The sequence below is a fragment of the Triticum dicoccoides genome, chromosome 2B, assembly GCF_002162155.2.
Source record: "Triticum dicoccoides isolate Atlit2015 ecotype Zavitan chromosome 2B, WEW_v2.0, whole genome shotgun sequence".
Lineage (NCBI taxonomy): Eukaryota > Viridiplantae > Streptophyta > Magnoliopsida > Poales > Poaceae > Triticum > Triticum dicoccoides.
This window is the reverse complement of record NC_041383.1, coordinates 412,441,887-412,464,356: the sequence shown is the minus strand read 5'-3', so window position 1 is coordinate 412,464,356 and position 22,470 is coordinate 412,441,887.

Here is a 22,470-nt window from a genome sequence, read left to right as displayed (position 1 = left end):
TTCGTACTAAGTAGAGATACCACTTGTGCATCCAAAAACCCTTAAACCCAGTTTCTTGCCATGAGTGTCCACCATACCTACCTATGGATTAAATAAGATCCTTTAATTAAGTTGTCATTGGTGCATAAAGCAATAAAAATTGCTCCTAAATATGTTTGATTTTTTATTGTAAGGGAAAATAAGCGTTGTACAAATTTGTGATGACAAAGTAATAAAAGCGACGGACTGCATAATAAAGGTTGTTATCATAAGGGACAATATATCGTGCTGTTCCTTTGCATTAAGAGATTATGCATCGAAAAATAAAAAGCGCATGGCAATCTCTGCTTCCCTCTGTGAAGTGTCTATCTTTTAATTTTCAATATTTACTTTTGTGCATGATTCAATAGTATGCATTCTGATTTCAACCTCAAGTATTTTCTAGTTGGCGAGCATCATGTGATGGGGAAAGATCTAGACAAATATGACCAGTCAAATATATTTGATCATGATTTATTATTGTTGACAATTATCTCTATGATAAATGAGTTGGGAGGCGAAACATTAAGTCCATATCTTTCTCTATGTTCGATGGATGTCATTTGTTCTAAAAATATGCTTTGAATACTAGCAATCATAGAAGACTATATGATGATTGAGTATGTGGAGCTCTTACTTAGAGTTTGTTGAGAATAAGTTGAATTACAATTGTTTGATGACTAAGAACATATATTGTTAAGTTTCAAGAGAAGGCATTGTTTGAACAGTAACATGTGAATTGATTGCTACTTTATCATGATGAGTTTTATGAGAAAGAGTTGTTGTTATAATGCTAGGAAAAGTGATTGAAATTATCATTGATAAAACTTATGTACCATGCTAGCATTCACTCTTCATAAATTATTTCTTTTATCATTTACCTACTCAAGGATGAGTAGAAATTAAGCTTGGGGATGTTGATACGTCTCCAACTTATTTATAATTTATGAAGTATTCATGACATGTTTACAACAATTCTATATGTTTTTGGTATGATTTGAATGGAACTAACCCGGACTGACGTTGTTTTCAGCAGAACTACGGTGGTGTTGTTTTTTGTGCAGAGATAAAACTTCTCCAAATGCATCGAAACTTTTTCACGATTTTTTTGAAACAAAAGAGGCACTAGAAGCTTCACGGGAGGACTAGAAGGTGAAGGAGGTGTCCACTACCCACCAGGGCGCACCAGGGGCCTTGGTCGTGGGCTGGTGGGTAGTGGGTACCTCGTGGCCCATTTGGGCATGAGACTGATGCCAAAAAATCCTATAAATACAGAAACCCCCAGAAATAACCCTAGATCAGAAGTTTCGCCACCACAAGCCTCTGTAGCCATGAAAACCAATCTGGACCCTATTCGGCACCCTGCCAGAGGAGGAAATCATCATTGGAGGCCATCTACATCATCCCGGCGGCTACCATGATGAGGAGGGAGTAGTCCATCCTCGGGGCTGAGAGTTTGTACTAGTAGCTATGTGTTTGATCTCTCTCTCTCTCTCTCTCTCTCTCTCTCTCTCTCTCTCCGTGTGTGTGTGTGTGTGTTTTCTTGATTTGGCACGATCTTGATGTATCGCGAGCTTTATTAATATAGTTAGATTATATGGTGTTTTCCCCTCTCTATCTTGTTGTGACGAATTGAGTTATACCTTTGAGATTTCACTTTTATTGGATTGAATACTTTGTTGGATTTGAGCACTTGATGTATGTTTTGGCACTCAACTCATGGATTCTCGAGGTGAAATTGGGTTATGTCGTGGTACTAAGACTGACAGTAGAATAGGGGGTAGGTATGGAGAGGCAAGATCCTAGCTATGGAGTAGTTGTATACGCAAGAGATTTACGAGTTCAGGCCCTTCTCGGAGGAAGTAACAACCCTACGTCTCGGAGCCCGGAGGCGGTCGACTGGATTATATGCGTATGAGTTACAGGGGTGCGAACCCTTCTGCCTGTGGAGGGGGGTGGCTTATATAGAGTGCGGTAGGACCCCAGCCAGCCCACGTAGCGGAGGGTTTAAAGTACATTAAGGCCTGGCGTTACTGGTAACGCCTTACGTAAAGTGTCATCATGACCATAAATACTACTTAATTACAGAACATTTGGATACAGAGTGGCTCTTGAACTCCTGGTGGTCGAGTGAGTCTTCATGGTCGAATGTCTTTGAGTCTGTCGAGTGGAATCCTTCCAGGTCGACTGGAAGGCAATTTCTTCTAAAGATGTCCTTGGGGAGGGTACCTTGACATGTCCATGACCCTACCCTAGGTACATGACTTCATCATTAGCCCCCGAATGGATCGAGGTTTGAGTGAGGAAGGAGTTGATAATCTTTTCGACCTGTTTTTTGTGCTGCGAGTGTGTCTTACCCTAGATCAATGACTTTTTAGTGATGGTGGCAACTTCTCTTTGAGTCGCCTTGATCCATTCTTTACATCTGTCGAGTGAACTTTATGAACTTGGAGATTTCCGAGCGATGGATCGTAGGAAATCTGCCGTCTGACAAGTTGCTTTGCTGTTAGCGGATTTAGCGGGATCCGGATTTCAGGAAGAGCGCGAAGCGGAGAAGGCCGCGGTACTCGGATGGGATAAGGCAAAGACGCCTCGATCTCCGCGCCGCCTTTTTCGCCATGTATCGCGCGCGCGACTGTTGCGGGATTTGACAGGATCGCCCGGGCCTACCAGCCAGCCACTCGGAAGCGACTTCATATAAGGCGCAGGGCGGGCGGTTTTGAATAGTGTGCCCTCATTTTCCCCTCCCTCGTCTCCACATTCATCTACTGCGCTCTCCACCTGCTCAGCGCTGCTGCTTCGTGCCTGCTTCGCCGGTGACAATGGTGAAGGAGAAGACGACGACTTTGGAGCGGGCGAAGAAGGCGACAGTGAAGGCGAAGGGGAGAGTGACCAGTCGGCGCGGATCCTCGTCACGGTACAGCCTGCCGCAAGGTTGGATCCAGGGAGATTGGATCCGCTCGACCATCACCCAGAAGGACCTCGACGACCTGGCCAACGAAGGACTGATCCCCCACGAGTCAGCAAGGCTTCCGGGGTCGGAGTGGCAGCCGCAGCCTCAGGAGGGTGAGTGTGTCCTCTTAGCTACCCATGTTGATCGCGGGTTTTCTTTGCCGCCGAATCTTTTCTTTCGGGGGGTTTTTGAACTTCTTCGGGGCACAACTCCATCACTTCACACCCAACTCCATTGCCTATCTCGCTGCTTTCGTGTCTTTGTGCGAAAACTTCTTGGGTTGTCGGCCGCACTAGGGCCTCTTCAAACACATATTCACTTGTCGCTCTCAGACGGTGAAAAAGGCTAGTCCGAATGACGAGAGAACCCAAGTAATCCAGATGTGTGAGGGTCTTGGGGTCCAGATGAGGAGTAAGAGTGCTTTTCCAGCCATGACCCTTCCCGAGTCAGTTAGAGGGTGGTAGTCGACCTGGTTCTACTGCCAAGACCAGTCGACACCAGGGCAGTCGACTGGACTCCCTCCTTTCTTCATGAGTCGAGTGAACAAACCGTCCTCTTTGAAGGTGCTTCCGGAGGAGAAGGCTCAGGTTAAAATGTCGATGGAGCGTGTAGTCCAGTTCATTCGCGACGGAGTGACTGGCATGGATCTTCTAGAGGTTTTCCTTCGACGGCGCATTCAGCCTCTCCAATACCGAGGCCACCCGATGTGGTTGTACTCTGGTACCGAAGACACCATTCGGGTCCACCCAGAGGAGGTCGACGACGCCACACCGGAGAGGTGGATGACTGCCATCACAGGGAACAAAGATAACCCTCGTGGAGCTAGGAGGATCCCACCACTCGACCAGTCTTATGAACCAGACGAGGTATGACCACTTATCTCTGACTGTGATCCTGTTTCATTCATTCTGTTTTGTTGCAAATCAGTCGATTGACTTTTGTCTTGTTTTGTTGTCTTCCAGATCACTACTGAGTTGTATTCGATGCCCAACGGGGCGGAAGCACAGACCGAGGAGGAGGAAGGAAGCAGAGGCGAAAGTCAGGAGGAGTGGGAATCGGACGGCGATGATGGTGAAGAAGATGCTGGCTCTTATGAGGAAGAGGAGGAGGAAGAGGAGGAGGAGGTCGCACCTCCCCGTACTGAAAGGAGAACTAAGCTCGTTCATGACCCTGCAGTCGAGCGCGGCAAGGGGGTAGTGCCCGTTGTGTAGTCGACCAAACATCCTCGGACGACCTCTCCGGCGCCAACTGAGAAAGCTCCAAAGCAACCCCGAGCGGCATCATCAAAACCGATGAAGGCCCTGCCGAAGATGAGGATGGTGATTCCCACTATTTCTGGGTAATGGCTTAACTTGCGTTTTGTTGTTTGACACGAATATACTCTTGGTCGACTCGTTCGCTGACCGACTGATATCTAAAATTGCAGTGCTGCTACTTCTGAGACTTCAATCAAACATGATGATCAAGAAATGGAGGATGCTGTCACTTCCAACCCTGGTACGATCTTTGTAGTTTTGCTTTCGGTCGACAGGATCTTCATCTTTAACTTTTGAATCTTTTCTGTAGCTCCACCTAATATCATCATTGATCTTCTTGATGACGATGATGAGGAGCCACTGAGGCAGAGGAGGAATAGGAGGGCGTCTGCTGGCAAGACAGCTCAGGTCGTATCAGCACCTGAGACATTGGTTCCGGAGGGGGACAACGTCACTCGGGCTACCGTATCCTTTGCGGTGCCGCTGATGAGTGCTCGCCCTTCGTCGTCGAGTGCTGATCCGCCTTCCCTTTTCTCCACCCACCATGTCCCAGAGGACCAAGCAAGCGCTGCTAAAGAAGCCATACGCTAGGCGGGGGTCATGATGGAGAAGGTGAAGGCGATCCGAGACGCCAGTCAAGCAGCTTATGACGCCAGTTCAGCCCTTCAGAGAAATGTTCAAGTTAGTCGATCACCGCCTGTTCTGTTAGGATATGATACCTGAAAACTTTTCTTTCTGAAAATCCTAGTATCTGTCGTACACCCACTGGGTGTGTCGATTGAATATCTGGATTGGTGGGGGCATGCTGAGTGCACCCACTGGGTGTAGTCCCCAAAGCTATGGTGGACTGCTGGCAGTCGACCATAGTCTTTATGTCTTGAACTTTTTCTCATTACTTTCTTTACTCGATCTGGTCGAATGGAATCATGGAACCAGTGGGGGCACGCTGAGGGCACCCACTGGGTGTAGTCCCCGAGACCATGGTCGATTGTTGGCAGTCGACTACAGTCTGAAGAATACCTCTATTTTTTTTGAAACTGTGGCTAACTGCTGGTGGTTAGCTGGCACACCCTAGCTAGTTCATGCATTAGAGTGTTGCATCATGTCTACTCTTTCATCAGAAACTTGAAATGGGGATGCCAGAACCCCCAGCCCCCTCTGAAAACAACTAGGGTTTACTAAAAATAATTTCAATGAACCTGAAATGCCCTTCTAAAATGTCCATCATTTTTGTCCTGGTTCAGAACCTCTGCCAAAAGTGTTGCACAATTTTCTAGGCCATCTTAGGGTCTTTGGATTAAATGATAAGTATTTGAATTTGGGCATTTAAAATTATATAAAATATTTCAAATGCTCAAATGTCTCCAAACTAAAATGTTTCATGTTGGAAATAATCCAACTATGGACCAGAAGCAGTTTGGTGATTTTAGGAGTTGCCTAAGTATTTTTAAAAATTCAACAAAGTTGCAGGAAAAATAAAAAAGAAAAAAAAATAGAAAGGAAACTTACCTGGCGCCTGCAACCCGGCCCACCTGCCGGCCCAGCCTAGCGCCGCGCCAGCGAGCTGCTTGCCGGCCAGGCAGGCAGGCAGGTGCCCGACGGCGGCCGCAGCGTGCGCCACGCAGCTGGCCGTCGCCCTACTTCACCTCCTCGCCTCGCTGCTGGCTTGGATGAACTCCACGTCGAGCCGTGAACCCCCAGGACACCTCCATTCTCCCCCAACTCCTCTCCCTCGCTCTCCCACGCCATGGCCGACGCCATCGCCGCCACCCCCTCGCCGTAGCCACGCTCTCCGTCAACCCCACGCCGCGCCACCGTGTCCAGGAGCTCCGCCACCCTCCTCTTCTTCGAGCAAGCCGAGCTCCGAGCACTCGCATGCCCTGAAGCCACCGCACGGTCCTCGACCGAACCGCCATCGCCGGAGATCCCTTTCAACACCGTCACCGCATCAGCTCGTCCCCGACCCCGCCGGTGGCCTCTACGGGTGCTCTGTGAGCCTAGCTACCCCTCCTACCCTTCCTCTCTCGCCCCCGAGCCGTGTAGCCACCGCACGAAGATCACCCGCACGCACCGCCGTGGATCTCGTCGCCGACGTGCTCCCGGCCATCCTCCGGCCACCTCACGGTGTCCAACACACTCACCACGTTGCGTTGAGTCCAACCGTGCACTCCCCGCACCTCACCGCACACCCTAGCCTCGAGTTCGTCCCCAACCGAACTCCGGTGGCCGCCTAGGTCGTCGCCGGCGCCAACTCCGGCCACCCCGACCCCAACTGACTCCACCAAGAGCCGCGGCTCGTCCTCAGCTCCACCCCGATGCCCTCCGCGACCCATTTGGTGGCCGAAACGGCCAAAACCACTTCCGCCGCCGCGTCGGGCTCGCCGGCGGCTAAACGCCGGTGCAGCCGTGTTGACTTTGACCACGGGTGGGCCCCGGTTGACTCTGTTGAGTCAATGACAGGTGGGGCCCCCTTCTGCTAATTATCCAGATTAGTTTAAACTAAATTAAATTAGTTAATTAGCCACTGACACCCTGGACCCACGTGTCAGGTTTGACCTGGACCGGGTCTGTTGACTTGCTGAGGTCAGCCTGACCTCATGCTGACGCAGTAAACCTTTTCTGAAATTAAAATAAATCTAAACTGATTTATAAATTCCAGGAAATAACCCAAACTTCAAAAATTCATATAAATTCAACCGTAGCTCCAAATCAAACAAGTTATATATGAAAAATGATCAGAAAAATCCAATCTATCCATCTGTACTGTTTTCATGTATGTTTAAACAAGTTAACTTGCTGTTTAGTGCAAAACATGATAAAGCACTATTTAAGATCACAAATGTGTTTGGAATTTGAATCTTTGGTTCAAATTGGCTCAAACCCATCTGGTCTTAGTTGCATTAGCCCAACACACTCATACTGCCATGTCTCATGCATGCATCATATTGTTGCATATTGTTTGGTGACGTTGTGTATCGGTGTTCTTTGCGGCAGGTTCTGCCCCGAGGAGTACCGTGATTACCCTAACGAAGAGCAATATCAGTGCACCGACCCATCAGGCAAGCAACCAACCAGTTGATCATATCGATACAATCCCATGTTCTCGCTTCTGCTCTCTTTTACTGCATTAAGACAACGCGTTTCAAACTGCTGTGTGCTACGGTAGTTGAAGCCATTTCCTCTGCATGACCTGTCATTGCCACAGTAACTAGATGAAACCCACTAGCATGTGTAGGAGTTGATTGAGCCATATGTATGTGTTGTTCCTACCTTGCTATGCCTGCTATGCTTAGAGTCGTGTCAGGTCTAGTTCATCTGGGTGATGGGCTAGAGTGAAATGATCATGCCGGTATTGAGAGTGATGTGGGGAACACGATTTGGTAAAGGTATCGATGAGAGGCCATGTAGGAGTACATGGTGGTTGTTTCATTGAAGACGACCTTAAGCACTGAGATCTGTATGTGTGATTTAAGAATCAGCTACTACCATGCATTGGGCCCGAAACCAATGGACCCTCTCGGCTTCTTATTCACCCTAGTTCTCTGTCCAGGAGTTGCAAGTAGTTTCTGGTGTTTGTAGCCTACTGGAGGCCGTGGACAGCGCTGACCGTAGGGGTGGGCTGTGATGCGGTAGGTACGTGGCACGGTGTACCGGATACCCGTTAGGTATCTCGGAAACCCTATACACATCGTTCGGGGCCGTATGGGAAACCTCGGCCGGACTCCCTACGGATGGAACCTGGATAGGCGATAAACCTGGATTGGAGACTTAGGTGATTAGGTAGGTCGTGGCCGACACCCACGTTGGGCTTCCGCTTGAAGTTTGCCGAGTACATGTCGTGTAAACGGCGGTAAGTGGTGAGAGCGTGTATGAAGAAGTACACCCCTGCAGGGTTAACCTAATCTATTCGAATAGCCGCGTCCGCGGTGAAGGACTACTTGGTTGCCTATACAGTTCATAGACAAGTAAACTGGAAACTACTAAAAGCTTCAAGATAAGCGTGAGTGCCGAGGATGGCTCTTCCGTAGGATGACGGAGGTGGATTCTCGGTAGTGTATTGAAGTGGTGAGTAGTGGACTCGTGTGCGCAAAACCATTTCAAGTTGGTGTATCGTAGGATAGCTTAGCCAAGGGTCAAAGCTGGCTTGCTGCAATAACTCCACCAACCCTTCTTGATAATGTGCATGTATGTAGGATCTGACGTAAGTCTTGCTGGGTACCTTTGTACTCATGTTGCTATAATTTACATTTTACAGAAGGCGCTGCAACCCCTTCTGATGGGTTCTTCGTAGACGTTGACATCGACGAGTAGACTAAGGCCCAGGTGGTAATCCTGAGCTTGTGAAGGTCCACGTAGTATAGCTAGGCTTTCCAAGCCTCTTTTATTTTACTAGTTGTCTGTACTCAGACAAGTTACTTCCACTGCTGGTTTGTATGACTGTATGACTTGAATGTGGGTCGTGAGACCCGTACTTGTATGTATGTTATGTATGGCTCCCTGAGCCTTTAAATAAAGTACTTGTGTCGTAGAGTCATGTTGTGATGCCTTGTTGTATTTGCACATATCGAGCATATTGTGTGTATGATTGAAATGCTTGGTATGTGTGGGATCTGACTATCTAGTTGTTTATCTTTAGTAGCCTCTCTTACCGGGAAATGTCTCCTAGTGTTTCCATTGAGCCATGGTAGCTTGCTACTGCTCCGGAACACTTAGGCTGGCCGACATATGTCCTTCTTCGTTCCTGTGTCTGTCCCTTCGGGGAAATGTCACGCACTGAGTACCGGAGCCCTGTTAGCCCGCTACAGCCCGGTTTACCGGAGTCCTGCTAGCCCAGTGCTACAGCCCGGACCCACTTGCTGATGACCGACACGTTCGATGCTGGGTCATGGATGCCTGTCCCTGTACGTCTGTGCCACTTTGGGTTTACGACTAGTCATGTCAGCCCGGGCTCCTTATCATATGGATGCTAGCAACATCATCATATACGTGAGCCAAAAGGCGCAAACGGTCCCGGGCAAAGGTAAGGCGACACCCGTGGGAATACCGTGCGTGAGGCCGCAAAGTGATATTAGGTGTTACAGGCTAGATCGATGTGACATTGAGTCGGGGTCCTGACAGCGTTGGTATCAGAGCCGGACTGCCTGTAGGTTCTCTAAGACAAACTGGTCGATGTTGAGTCTAGAAATGCTTTAGTTATATGTAGGGGAATTGATTGTGGGATGGTACGTAAGGCTCTTTTTACTTCTTTACCTCATGGCATTCTGATCTGAGTCAGTCCATTCTTCTACCGGGGATTAAGGATTAGGATCTTCTCTCTCTATCAGGTTCACGTGTTACGAATCAGTAGTACCTTATAGGTTTGATGACTACAAGCCTAGTTCAGTTCTACTACCTTGTTATGCTGATAAGTTGAACTCAGAACCTTGATATGATATTTTTGAGTGTCTATGCAATTTTTTGATAAATGTCTTAAACCCTTCTTGAGCATTTACAGCCGTTATGCTGTCGAAATTTTGCTAGAAATTCTAATGCCTTTGCATTATGATTGTGCTTTCAGATGGCCACTCGCGACCAAAATCAAGTGGTTCGCCTGACCCGATGCATTGGTGTTACCGGTCATACGGCCATGTTAGTCCGAGTGATGATCGAGACGGGTTACCGTTGGTATCCCGAATACACGGTCGAAGAGCAGTTTCGAGATTTTAACCAAAGCCAGTATCTTTGCACCGTCCGGATATTTCCCTCTTATCCTGGTTCTACCGAGGCTCTTCACTGTTCCTATGGGCTCGGTGTTACTATTGAGATGGCTGTGCAAGATGTGGCTTATTCTATGATGACATCATGCGAGTCAGGACTGGCCTGCTTCGCAACACCGACTTTCGGTATATGCCAGCTTCACTTCCTGGAGCGCACGGTTATCTCCGGGCTATCTATGCTGACCCCAGTCAGGAGGAGTCACTAACTCGCACCACTGCTGAGTTGCTCGAGGATAAGGACCGAGAGAATCGGGCCTTGAGAATGGAGCTTTTCAACACCCGCGCCGATCATTGGGCCACCTTGACTCGGTTTGCACCGGCTGTGCAAGCTGGATGCATGGATATGAGAGATCTGTATCCTGTTAGGTCTGCTCTGCCGGACATGATGGATTGGCGTGATGTGGGAGGCATCACCCCACCTCCTGGTCCTCGCAGGCCACCGTTTGTTGGTCCAAGACCTCACCCTAGCCCTTTTGGTCCACAGGCTCCTCAGGACCAGTTGTTTCCGGATGCTCACGTTGAACTTCCAGGCTATGGAGGAGACTTCTATGAGAACTACTACGGAGATGACTGAGATAGTAGTAGTTCCACTAGGTATTGTAATAGTTGTATTCCCACCGTCCCGCGTGACTTGTGGAATATGACTTAGCATGTAGTAATCCCGGGGTGTAGGAAAAATAATGTATAGGAGCTTGGGATGCCTCCGATGATATGTAATCCTCCTCTCACCGTAGTAGTACTTGTTGGTCTTGTACTAAACCTCGTATGGTGTGTATGACGATGGAATAAAAGAAGTAGTTTCTGTATCTACCATGTCATACGGATGATCATCTTGCATTCTGAGTTGTCCATTACATTCTACATTCTATGTCGGAATCTTGTCATGTTGGACTAAACCATTGCCTTGTTTTTCCTAGGATGGTCAACACCCGCAACAACCCTGCTCCCCCAGAGCAGGCCGAAGGCAGCAGAGTTGGGGATACAAATCTGCCTCACCCTCCCTCTCTGGCAGAAGTTATGCTAGAGGCTGAGAGAAACAAGCGGGAGACCAACCGTTTGTTGGAGCGTATTGAACAGAACACAACACACCATCAGAGGACTAACTTGGTGTCACTCAGTGATTTCATCAAGTTACATCCACCCACGTTCCACCACTCCGTCGAGCCTCTCGACGCTGATGACTGGCTTCGCAGTATTTCTCACAAACTGCGTTCTGCGCTAGTAGCTGAGGCTGACAAGGTCACCTTTGCTGCATATCATCTTGAAGGCCCCGCCAGTCTATGGTGGGAGAATTATGGAGCTATGCGCCCAGTGGACCATGTCACTACTTGGGCTGAATTCAACGAGGCTTTCCATGAACATCACATTCCGGAGGGTCTCATGGACCGTAAACGTGAGGAGTTCTGTAGTTTCACTCAAGGTCGACTCTCTGTTGACGCTTACAGTAGGGAGTTTGGTAACCTTGCCCGTTATGCAACGGAGGAAGTTTCTACTGATGCCAAGAAGCAGGCAAGGTTCCGTAAGGGGCTTAGTCCTGAGCTTCGCCGCGACCTCCGCCTGCATGAGTGCACATCTTTTCAGAAGCTTGTTAACAAAGCCATCAGTGCTGAGACTAGTCAGACTGATTATGAAGCAACACGCAAGCATGGCCGTGACTTGGGTTCCTCATCTGGTGCTGGTCCTCAGAAGCGCCGCATGTGGGTGCCTAACATTGCCCTGCCACCCAGGTTCACACCGAGGCCATCCTTCCAGGCGCCTCGCCCAGCTCAGCCATATGCACCAGCCAAGCCCTATGGTGGTCCAACCAACAATGCCCCTCCACGTACCAGTTCCGTGACTTGTTTCAAGTGTGGGGAATCAGGCCACTATATGCGCGAGTGTCCCCAAACCAACCCCAACCAGACAGCAAAAACTGTTGGCCGCAACAAGCCGACAGGGAAAGTGTTCTACGCCAAGCCGGCCACCGCTGCCCGTGGCCATGTTAATTGTGTTTCTGCGGAAGAGGCTCAAGAAGATCCCAACGTCGTTCTCGGTACGCTCCTTGTTAAGTGCCACCCAGCATCTGTTCTTTTCGATACAGGAGCATCTCATTCATTTATATCCGAGAGCTATGCTCGTCTGCATAACACCACATTCTGTGAGATGCCCACCTCTATGGTAATTCAAACTCCGGGATCCAAATGGCAAACTTCTAGAGTAAGCCATGGAAATGAAATTCAAGTCGACAGACTTGTTTTTCTCGCATCTTTGATAGCCCTCAAATCTTCGGATATTAATATCATCTTGGGTATGGACTGGATGTCAGCCCATCATGCCAAAATTGATTGCTTTTCTAGGACTGTTCAACTCACCCATCCTTCGGGGAAGATAGTCAATATCTTGACCCGAATAACCAAGCGACAGTTATATTCTCTTAACGCCAGCCCTTTGCCAGACTTTGAGGACGTTCCGGTAGTCCGTGACTTTCCGGATGTCTTCCCAGAGGAATTGCCAGGTGTTCCACCTGACAGAGATGTCGAATTCGTGATAGATCTCATTCCAGGAACTGTCCCGATTTCCAGAAGACCCTACAAGATGGCACCTTTTGAACTAGCCGAGCTTAAGAAACAACTTGATGAGTCCTTGAAAAAGGGTTTCATCCGACCTAGTTCATCTCCTTGGGCTTGCCCCGTCCTCTTCGTCAAGAAGAAGGATGGTACGAACCGGATGGTTGTAGATTATCGACCTGTCAACTTGGTCACAATTAAGAACAAGTATCCGCTCCCCAGGATCAACGACCTGTATGATCAGCTCGCTGGATCCTCAGTCTTCTCTAAAATGGATTTGAGGTTGGGCTACCGTCAAATCAAAATCAGAAACGGGGACATTCCGAAAACAGCCTTTGTTACTCGTTATGGCCAATACGAGTACACCGTCATGTCCTTCGGTTTAACCAACGCTCCAGCCACCTTCTCTCGGTTGATGAACTCAATCTTCATGGAGTATTTGGATAAACTCGTCGTGGTTTACCTCGATGATATACTCATCTACTCCAAGAACGAGGAAGAACATGCCGAACACCTAAGCCTAGTGTTGAAGAAACTTCGAGAGCATCGCCTTTATGCCAAATTTTCTAAATGTGAATTCTGGTTGTCAGAAGTGACCTATCTTGGACATGTAATTTCTGGTAAAGGCATTGTTGTTAACCCTGAGCGAGTTCAAGCCATCCTTAATTGGACTCCACCTGAATCGGTCAAGCAAGTTCGGAGTTTTCTGGGCTTAGCGAGCTATTGCCGTCGCTTTGTCGAGAATTTCTCCAAAGTTGCCAAACCTCTAACTGAACTCCTCAAGAAAGATAAAAAGTTCGAGTGGACTCCACAATGTGAGCACAGTTTCCAGGAATTGAAAAGACGTTTAACCTCTGCTCCCGTACTGGTACCACTGGATTTTTCCAAGGATTTTGTTATCTACTGCGACGCCTCGCGACAAGGACTAGGCTTTATTCTCATGCAAGATCGACACGTAATTGCTTATGCTTCACGGCAATTACACCCACATGAGGAAAACTACCCCACTCATGATCTAGAGCTTGCAGCTGTAGTCCATGCACTCAAAACATGGCGACATTATCTTCTCGGTAATCGTTGCGAAATCTACACTGATCACCAAAGTCTGAAGTATATATTCACCCAACCGGATTTAAATCTCAGGCAAAGACGTTGGGTCGAGTTGATCACAGATTTCGACTTAGGAATAACTTACACCCCAGGGAAAGCCAACGTCATGGATGATGCGCTAAGTCGTAAATCTTATTGTAACAACCTGATGTTACAACAAAGTCAACCGCTTCTCCATGAGGAATTTCGGAAGCTTAACCTTCACATTGTTCCTCAAGGATTTCTTTCCACCTTGGTGGCGAAACCTACCCTTACGGATCAGATCATCAAAGCACAGAAAGTAGATCCGGGAATTTCCCGCATCAAGAGAAACATCAAGAAAGGAGTTGCGAATTGTTTCTCCATCGATGATCAAGGAGTCGTATACTTCGGGAATCGGCTAGTGGTCCCCAAGGTGCGAAACCTGAGGCGATTGATCCTTAAGGAAGCTCATGAATCTCCTCTCACTATTCATCCCGGTAGCACTAAGATGTATCAGGACCTACGCCAGAGGTTCTGGTGGACTAGGATGAAGAGAGAAATTGCTCAGTATATTGCTAATTGCGACGTCTGCCATCGTGTAAAAGCAGAGCATCAACGGCCTGCTGGCACCCTTCAACCCCTAGCTATTCCTGAATGGAAATGGGATAAAATTGGTATGGACTTCATTACCGGTTTTCCCAGGACCAAGAGAGGGAATAACGCTATCTTCGTCATTGTCGATCGTCTTTCCAAAGTGGCCCATTTCTTACCTGTTCGTGAGAGTATAACTGCTAGTCAGTTAGCAGACTTGTACATCTCCCGAATAGTGTCTCTCCATGGTGTTCCTTTGGAAATTAACTCGGATCGAGGAAGTCTTTTCACCTCTCGATTTTGGGAAAGTTTCCAAAATGCTATGGGAACCCGCCTTTCTTTTAGTACCGCTTTCCACCCTCAATCAAGTGGTCAAGTGGAACGCGTCAACCAGATTCTAGAAGACATGCTTCGAGCTTCTGTTATCTCATTCGGAATGGAGTGGGAGAAATGCCTTCCATTTGCCGAATTTGCTTATAACAACAGCTATCAATCCAGCTTGGGCAAAGCCCCTTTTGAAGTTCTCTATGGACGAAGGTGTCGAACGCCTCTTAACTGGTCAGAAACCGGGGAAAGAAAATTCTTTGGCCCGGATATGATTCAGGAAGTAGAAGAGCAAGTTCGCATCGTTCGTGAAAAGTTGAAAACAGCCCAATCTCGTCAAAAGAGTCAATATGACCGAAAACATAAGGCTATGACTTTTGAGGTTGACGAGAAGGCTTACCTTCGGGTTACTCCTCTGAAGGGAACCCATCGCTTCGGTATCAAGGGCAAATTGGCTCCTCGTTACATTGGACCCTTTCGCATTCTCGCAAAACAAGGAGAAGTTGCCTACCAATTGGAACTACCTCCGAATCTCTCCAGAGTCCACGACGTCTTCCACGTTTCTCAACTCAGGCGTTGCTTCTCGGATCCTATCCGTGGAGTAGACCACGAAACACTTGATCTCCAAGATAATCTCACGTATCGAGAGTACCCCGTTCATATCCTCGATCAAGCTAAGCGTACCACTCGACGTCATAATATCAAGTTTCTCAAGGTTCAATGGCCGCACCATTCTGAGAATGAAGCAACTTGGGAAAGGGAGGATCGTCTTGGACTCGAGTATCCCGCCTTCTTCCTGGAGGAACCCAAATCTCGGGACAAGATTCTTTTGAGTGGGGGTGAGTTGTCACACCCTAGCTAGTTCATGCATTAGAGTGTTGCATCATGTCTACTCTTTCATCAGAAACTTGAAATGGGGATGCCAGAACCCCCAGCCCCCTCTGAAAACAACTAGGGTTTACTAAAAATAATTTCAATGAACCTGAAATGCCCTTCTAAAATGTCCATCATTTTTGTCCTGGTTCAGAACCTCTGCCAAAAGTGTTGCACAATTTTCTAGGTCATCTTAGGGTCTTTGGATTAAATGATAAGTATTTGAATTTGGGCATTTAAAATTATATAAAATATTTCAAATGCTCAAATGTCTCCAAACTAAAATGTTTCATGTTGGAAATAATCCAACTATGGACCAGAAGCAGTTTGGTGATTTTAGGAGTTGCCTAAGTATTTTTAAAAATTCAACAAAGTTGCAGAAAAATAGAAAAAGGAAAAAAAACAGAAAGGAAACTTACCTGGCGCCTGCAACCCGGCCCACCTGCCGGCCCAGCCCAGCGCCGCGCCAGCGAGCTGCTTGCCGGCCAGGCAGGCAGGCAGGTGCCCGACGGCGGCCGCAGCATGCGCCACGCAGCTGGCCGTCGCCCTGCTTCACCTCCTCGCCTCGCTGTTGGCTTGGATGAACTCCACGTCGAGCCGTGAACCCCCAGGACACCTCCATTCTCCCTCAACTCCTCTCCCTCGCTCTCCCACGCCATGGCCGACGCCATCGCCGCCACCCCCTCGCCGTAGCCACGCTCTCCGTCAACCCCACGCCGCGCCACCGTGTCCAGGAGCTCCGCCACCCTCCTCTCCTTCGAGCAAGCCGAGCCCCGAGCGCTCGCATGCCCCGAAGCCACCGCACGGACCTCGACCGAACCGCCATCGCCGGAGATCCCTTTCAACACCGTCGCCGCATCAGCTCGTCCCCGACCCCGCCGGTGGCCTCTACGGGTGCTCTGTGAGCCTAGCTACCCCACCTACCCTTCCTCTCTCGCCCCCGAGCCGTGTAGCCACCGCACGAAGATCACCCGCACGCACCGCCGTGGATCTCGTCGCCGACGTGCTCCCGGCCATCCTCCGGCCACCTCACGGTGTCCAACGCACTCACCACGTTGCGTTGAGTCCAACCGTGCACTCCCCGCACCTCACCGCACACCCTAGCCTCGAGTTCGTCCCCAACCGAACTCCGGTGGCCGCCTAGGTCGTCGCCAGCGCCAACTCCGGCCACCCCGACCCCAACTGACTCCACCAAGAGCCGCGGCTCGTCCTCAGCTCCACCCCGATGCCCCCCGCGACCCATTTGGTGGCCGGAACGGCCAAAACCACTTCCGCCGCCGCGTCGGGCTCGCCGGCGGCTAAGCGCCGGTGCAGCCGTGTTGACTTTGACCATGGGTGGGCCCCGGTTGACTCTGTTGAGTCAATGACAGGTGGGGACCCCTTCTGCTAATTATCCAGATTAGTTTAAACTAAATTAAATTAGTTAATTAGCCACTGACACCCTGGACCCACGCGTCAGGTTTGACCTGGACCGGGTCTGTTGACTTGCTGAGGTCAGCCTGACCTCATGCTGACGCAGTAAACCTTTTCTGAAATTAAAATAAATCTAAAATGATTTATAAATTCCAGGAAATAACCCAAACTTCAAAAATTCATATAAATTCAACCGTAGCTCCAAATCAAACAAGTTATATATGAAAAATGATCAGAAAAATCCAATCTATCCATCTGTACTGTTTTCATGCATGTTTAAACAAGTTAACTTGCTGTTTAGTGCAAAACATGATAAAGCACTATTTAAGATCACAAATGTGTTTGGAATTTGAATCTTTGGTTCAAATTGGCTCAAACCCATCTGGTCTTAGTTGCATTAGCCCAACACACTCATACTGCCATGTCTCATGCATGCATCATATTGTTGCATATTGTTTGGTGACGTTGTGTATCGGTGTTCTTTGCGGCAGGTTCTGCCCCCGAGGAGTACCGTGATTACCCTAACGAAGAGCAATATCAGTGCACCGACCCATCAGGCAAGCAACCAACCAGTTGATCATATTGATACAATCCCATGTTCTCACTTCTGCTCTCTTTTACTGCATTAAGACAACGCGTTTCAAACTGATGTGTGCTACGGTAGTTGAACCCATTTCCTCTGCATGACCTGTCATTGCCACAGTAACTAGATGAAACCCACTAGCATGTGTAGGAGTTGATTGAGCCATATGTATGTGTTGTTCCTACCTTGCTATGCCTGCTATGCTTAGAGTCGTGTCAGGTCTGGTTCATCTGGGTGATGGGCTAGAGTGAAATGATCATGCCGGTATTGAGAGTGATGTGGTGAACACGATTTGGTAAAGGTATCGATGAGAGGCCATGTAGGAGTACATGGTGGGTTGTTTCATTGAAGCCGACCTTAAGCACTGAGATCTGTATGTGTGATTTAAGAATCAGCTACTACCATGCATTGGGCCCGAAACCAATGGACCCTCTCGGCTTCTTATTCACCCTAGTTCTCTGTCCAGGAGTTGCAAGTAGTTTCTGGTGTTTGTAGCCTACTGGAGGCCGTGGACAGCACTGACCGTAGGGGTGGGCTGTGATGCGGTAGGTACGTGGCACGGTGTATCGGATACCCGTTAGGTATCTCAGAAACCCTCTACACATCGTTCGGGGCCGTATGGGAAACCTCGGCCGGACTCCCTGCGGATGGAACCTGGATAGGCGATAAACCTAGATTGGAGACTTAGGTGATTAGGTAGGTCGTGGCCAACACCCACGTTGGGCTTCCGCTTGAAGGTTGCCGAGTACATGTCGTGTAAATGGCGGTAAGTGGTGAGAGCGTGTATGAAGAAGTACACCCCTGCAGGGTTAACCTAAGCTATTCGAATAGCCGCGTCCGCGGTGAAGGACTACTTGGTTGCCTATACAGTTCATAGACAAGTAAACTGGAAACTACTAAAAGCTTCAAGATAAGCGTGAGTGCCGAGGATGGCTCTTCCGTAGGATGACGGAGGTGGATTCTCGGTAGTGTATTGAAGTGGTGAGTAGTGGACTCGTGTGCGCAAAACCATTTCAAGTTGGTGTATCGTAGGATAGCTTAGCCAAGGGTCAAAGCTGGCTTGCTGCAATAACTCCACCAACCCTTCTTGATAATGTGCATGTATGTAGGATCTGACGTAAGTCTTGCTAGGTACCTTTGTACTCATGTTGCTATAACTTACATTTTACAGAAGGCGCTGCAACCCCTTCTGATGGGTTCTTCGTAGACGTTGACATCGACGAGTAGACTAAGGCCCAGGTGGTAATCCTGAGCTTGTGAAGGTCCACGTAGTATAGCTAGGCTTTCCAAGCCTCTTTTATTTTACTAGTTGTCTGTACTCAGACAAGTTACTTCCACTGCTGGTTTGTATGACTGTATGACTTGAATGTGGGTCGTGAGACCCGTACTTGTATGTATGTTATGTATGGCTCCCTGAGCCTTTAAATAAAGTACTTGTGTCGTAGAGTCATGTTGTGATGCCTTGTTGTATTTGCACATATCGAGCATATTGTGTGTATGATTGAAATGCTTGGTATGTGTGGGATCTGACTATCTAGTTGTTTATCTTTAGTAGCCTCTCTTACCGGGAAATGTATCCTAGTGTTTCCATTGAGCCATGGTAGCTTGCTACTGCTCCGGAACACTTAGGCTGGCCGGCATATGTCCTTCTTCGTTCCTGTGTCTGTCCCTTCGAGGAAATGTCACACATTGAGTACCGGAGCCCTGTTAGTCCGCTACAGCCCGGTTTACCAGAGTCCTGCTAGCCCAGTGCTACAGCCCGGACCCACTTGCTGATGACCGACACGTTCGATGCTGGGTCATGGATGCCTGTCCCTGTAAGTCTGTGCCACTTTGGGTTTACGACTAGTCATATCAGCCCGGGCTCCTTATCATATGGATGCTAGCGACATCATCATATACGTGAGCCAAATGGCGCAAACGGTCCCGGGCAAAGGTAAGGCGACACCCGTGGGAATACCGTGCGTGAGGCCGCAAAGTGATATGAGGTGTTACAGGCTAGATCGATGTGACATTGAGTCGGGGTCCTGACATTAGCCTTTCTTTCTTTTTTGGTCGACTGATCGACTCGAGCTGATAGAACTAGTGGGGGCACGCAGAGTGCACCCATTGGGTGTAGTCCCCGAGACTACAGTTGAATGTTTAGATTCGGCTATAGTCTTAGAAATACTACGATTTTTCTTTTAGTCACTCGAAAGTGACCTATCTTTGACGTCTGTCGATTGATCCTTCGCAGAAATCTTGCGAGCTTGCAGCTCGTTATACTGAGTTGGAGAACAAGCATATCCAGCTCGAACTTGATCTGAAGCTTGTCCAGGAGAACTTCACGAAGGCGAAGGAGGAAGCAAAAGGTATGTTTGGTGAGAACCTTGACGACTGCCTTTGTTTCTTGTCCACTCCCGAGTCTGATCTCACTATGATTTTGCAGATAAACTGAGGGATTCTCTGAACAAGAAGGATCTTGACCTTGCTGAGGCACAGAAAGCAGCTTCGGAGAAGACCAAACTCGCAGAAGAGAAGCTGGCTTCAATCAGCAAACTTGAAGAGGAGAATACCAATCTGAAAGCTGCTCTTGACGCGGCCAACAAAGAGGTCAGTCGACTGAAGAATGACAAAATAGCCCTGAGTGACAAGGCCAGCGAATTGGTGGGGAAGAAGAATGATCTAGAGGCTTATCTGGGAGGACTCGCCAAGAAGCTATTCCTCATGCTTGAAGGTAATCACTTGTATCCGGCACGCTTTTAATTATGGACTTACCACCAAACTGCTGCCTTAACTTTGGGTTGTGCCTACAGAGTTCTGCCAGAACTTTGAGGAAGAGACTGGTCGACTGGAGACGAGCCTAGATCCCATCAACTCTCCTGTGAAGGATGAAGCCGCGAACGTGCTCCGACTCGAGTCTCGCATTGTTGCTGTGGTCGACTATCTCACAAGACTGAAGGTTGCAACGTCGTGTATTGACACAGCACTCTGGCCAGGAGAAACACTTCAGAATGACCTTGAGTCTCTGATGACTCGACTGAACGAAGTTCCAAGTCGAGTGCAAGAATGGAAGAAGTCTTCTGCCAGGTGTGGTGCCGATGTTGCTCTGTCTCTGGTCCGTGTTCACTGCAAGGATGCGCGAGAGGACAAGCTGGCGTCTCTCAAGGTGGCCAATACCAAGAAGCATGAATTCCGATCCTTCATGGAGACCTTCATCGCTGATGCCACTCGGATCGCAGATGGAATCGACCTGGACGAGTTTGTTGCGCCTTCCAGCCCTCCACAGGAGGGGTAAAAAACTTCTATGCTTGACGCCTTAAATTTGCCTCGGTATGCCGAGTGGTTTTTGTAACCGGTAAAATTTAACAGGCTTGGTGCCTGAGCACTTCTGGATCCGTAGGACGCTATCTGAACTTGGGTTTGGCTTTGAATATGTTTGCATCTGCCTTCGAACGAACATTGTCCTTCGCTCGGAATATATGCTAGTGTTTGTGATGCACTTTTGCAGGTAGGGACGAAGCACAGACAACAATCGACTTGTACCTCGTCATACTTAGGCGAGCACTGGGCTGCAGCTAAGCCTCCGAGTGGGAGGTCTGCTCTCCACTCGGTAGGATTTTCAAAAACTTAGGCGAGCACTGGGATGCAGCTAAGCCCCCGAGTGGGAGGTTTGCTCTCCACTCGGGGGGATTTTCAAAAACTTAGGCGAGCACTGGGCTGCAGCTAAGCCCCTGAGTGGGAGGTTGGCTCTCCACTCAATAGGATTTTCAAAACTTAGGCGAGCACTGGGCTGTAGCTAAGCCCCCGAGTGGGAGGTTTGCTCTCCACTCGGTAGGATTTTCAAAAACTTAGGCGAGCACTGGGCTGCAGCTAAGCCCCCGAGTGGGAGGTTTTCTCTCCACTCGGTAGGGTTTTTGTGGTGTAGCTCGGAAGGAGAAGGTAGCAGTCGACCTGCACCTCATCCTCCTTGCGGAGCACACGTTGTATTTGTGGCGTAGCTCGGAAGGAGAGGGTAGCAGTCGACCTGCGCCTCGTCATCCTTGCAGAGCGCACGTTGTATTTGTGGCGTAGCTTGGAAGGAGAGGATAGCAGTCGACCTGCGCCTCGTCCTCCTTGCGGAGCGCACATTGTATTTGTGGCGTAGCTCGGAAGGAGAGGGTAGCAGTCAACCTGCGCCTCGTCCTCCTTGCGGAGCGCACATTGTGTTTGTACTTAGGCGAGCACTAGGCTGCAGCTAAGCCCCCGAGTGGGAGGCTGGCTCACCACTCGGTAGGATTTTGGTTAAACTTAGGCGAGTACTTGGACTGCAGCTAAGCCCCCGAGTGGGAGGCTGGCTCACCACTCGGTAGGATTTTGTTTAAACTTAGGTGAGTACTTAGACTGCAGCTAAGCCCCCGAGTGGGAGGCTGGCTCACCACTCGGTAGGATTTTGTTTAAACTTAGGCGAAATGGATTCGCAGCTAAGCCCCCGAGTGGGAGCCTGGCTCACCACTCGGCAAGGATTTTTTTTACAAACTTAGGCGAAATGGATTCGCAGCTAAGCCACCCACTAGGGGACTGCTTTATATGAACAAAAAGTAACAACAATCACTGGGAAAATTATAACACTCTTGTCTTTGATAAACTACAGAAGTACTTTTATTACATCTCATCCGAGTGAATACTTACGTATAAAAGGGGCGGAGCAGCTCCGCGTTCCAAGCTCGGGGCTCGTCAATCTGGTGCTCGACATTGTAAAGTCGGTACGCCCCATTGTGGAGAACCTTGGTGACGATGAAGGGACCTTCCCAAGTAGGAGCAAGCTTATGTGGTTTCTGCTGATCCACTCGGAGAATCAAATCTCCTTCTTGGAAGGCTCGACTCTTCACGCTTTTGGCATGGAAGCGACGCAAGTCCTGCTGATAAATGGTTGATCGGATCAAGGCCATCTCTCTTTCTTCTTCTAGAAGGTTGACTGCGTCCTGTCGGGCTTGCTCAGCTTCAGCTTCAGTGTAGAGTTCAACTCGGGGTGCGTTGTGAATCAGATCACTCGGCAAGACTGCTTCAGCTCCGTAAACCAAGAAGAACGGAGTTCTCCCAGTCGACCGATTAGGTGTGGTCCTTA